The 1,913-nt window shown below is 45.0% G+C and overlaps 1 pseudogene; it reads left to right on the forward strand.

Moving 5' to 3' along the window:
- Window positions 1–306: 306 nt before the first annotated feature.
- On the forward strand, window positions 307–1,086 carry LOC119245696 (WW domain-binding protein 2-like; annotated as a pseudogene).
- Window positions 1,087–1,913: the final 827 nt, after the last annotated feature.

Here is a 1,913-nt window from a genome sequence, read left to right on the forward strand (position 1 = left end):
CCAGGAAGTCTCTTTTTTAACTAAACAATTTTTGTTGAAGTCTCTTTTTTAACTAAATAACTTAGGTTTACAACATTGTATAAGACTTAGGGGTACAGGTTCATACCTCTGCAAATGTATGTTATGTATGTTATCACATCACACCTACCACCAAAGCACCCATAGCACACCTAGCACCAAAGCACACCTACCACCAAAGCACTCCACCATAGTCCTTTGGGCCCTTTCACCCCTTTGCTCTCCACCCTTACTCTCCCCACACTGAAGTCTCCTTTTATAGAAATTGTGTGTGTGTGTGTTTAGTGAATGATCTTGAAAGAAAATCACAGTAAGAAATGCATTTGGGTCTTTCTGAGACTGACATCCAACAGGAATCACTCAGTAGGCAGCAGAGTGATTGTCAACAACAGTGAGCATCCTAATTTCCTATGACCATATGGACTTTAAATGCAATGCCTTGAAGAACATGCCAGAGACCTTCAAAGGAACCCCAAAATGCACTATCTACCTGACCCCTAACAGGGTCATCTTTCTGTCCAAGATGAAGACTGTTGTGCAGCTCTTCATAAGAGCCTTTTATCTGATGAAGGACTGTGAGATCAAGCAGTCTGTGTTTGGTGCAAACTACATCAAGGGAACAGTGAGGCCAAAACAGGAGGTGACTAGGAAGGCTTCACATTGACGTTTACACCAAGGACATCATGTTTGGACATAGGGTGCTACAAATGGCCTCTCAAGCTTCTTAAGGTGAAGCCCCAGTGGAGCTTATGGGAACTCTGCACATAGATGCCCAGTGGGGCCTATATCTTCCCCCGCAAAGTTGCCAATGGAATGTGCCCCTTCTGGCCTACCCTATCAACCCCCCTCATCTGAGTTCTATTCAGGATCCCCCATGCTGAATGGGATATGTTTAGCCGCTCCCACCACCCCACCCCAGGATCATAGAACCTCCAGTCAGCAGCCCTCAAGTACTTCCGTGCCTGCAACCCAAGCCAAGGTCACAGAAGCAGCTATCAGTGCCTATTACAATCCAGGCAACCCAGCATCTACATGCCCAAGAACCAGCCTCCATCACCTGGCTACTAAGCCCCCCACTCTGAGAAGACCTGATAAGCCCCTCATTCCCCTTGCTTCCCAACTCTCATCACTCTATCTTTCCCCTCCCAGTGGAGTTGAGTCTGGCATTGGGCAATAATGGAAGGGCCTTGCCTTTCTCTAGGTATGATGATAAAACACTTAAATGCACAAGTGTAGAGGGGAGGGAGGAGCCCCTGGACTAGTGGTATGCCCCGCAACTTCCTACACCAGCTCAGAGCCCAGTTTTGGGTCAGCCTCATGCCCCTTTATCACATCTGGGGTCTGTCTCATTCCTGTTTTGTTCTAGTAGTGTCCACCATGGTCACCTCTCGTGCTGCAATTCACTCCCTTACTTTGTAACCACTTTATATTCAACCTCACCCCACCCCCAATATCGCTTCCTTAGCCCCAACTCACATTCTTTGCACTCTGGTTTGTGACCCCTGAGGAAGGCCACCTTCCTGCTGGATTGTCAGCCTATGTCCTGAGCCTGATCACATTTGCCTTTCTTGCCCTGTCCCTGGTCATTGTTACCCCCACTATTCAACTTTTGTGTTTTGTTTTTTTTTTGTTTTTGTACTATTTATATTTATATATATATTATATAATATGTATTTCTTACATCATTGTTCATTTTTGTCCAATGTATGCTTGTATGCTTTCTCCTTTAAGGTGTAACCCCCCATTAAATTCCTACTACCAATTCACCCTTGAACCATCACCACAGTCCTTTGTGTTCTTCTTTCCCCTGTTTTGATTCCTCTACATTCCTCTCCCTTGCAGAATGTCTTTAATTTATAGTTTCCTGCTAATTTTGTCTGTTTTTATTATTATTT

The sequence above is a fragment of the Talpa occidentalis genome, unplaced genomic scaffold (genome assembly GCF_014898055.3).
Source record: "Talpa occidentalis isolate TD23 unplaced genomic scaffold, MPIMG_talOcc4v2.1 talOcc4.15, whole genome shotgun sequence".
NCBI classification, from domain to species: Eukaryota; Metazoa; Chordata; class Mammalia; order Eulipotyphla; family Talpidae; genus Talpa; species Talpa occidentalis.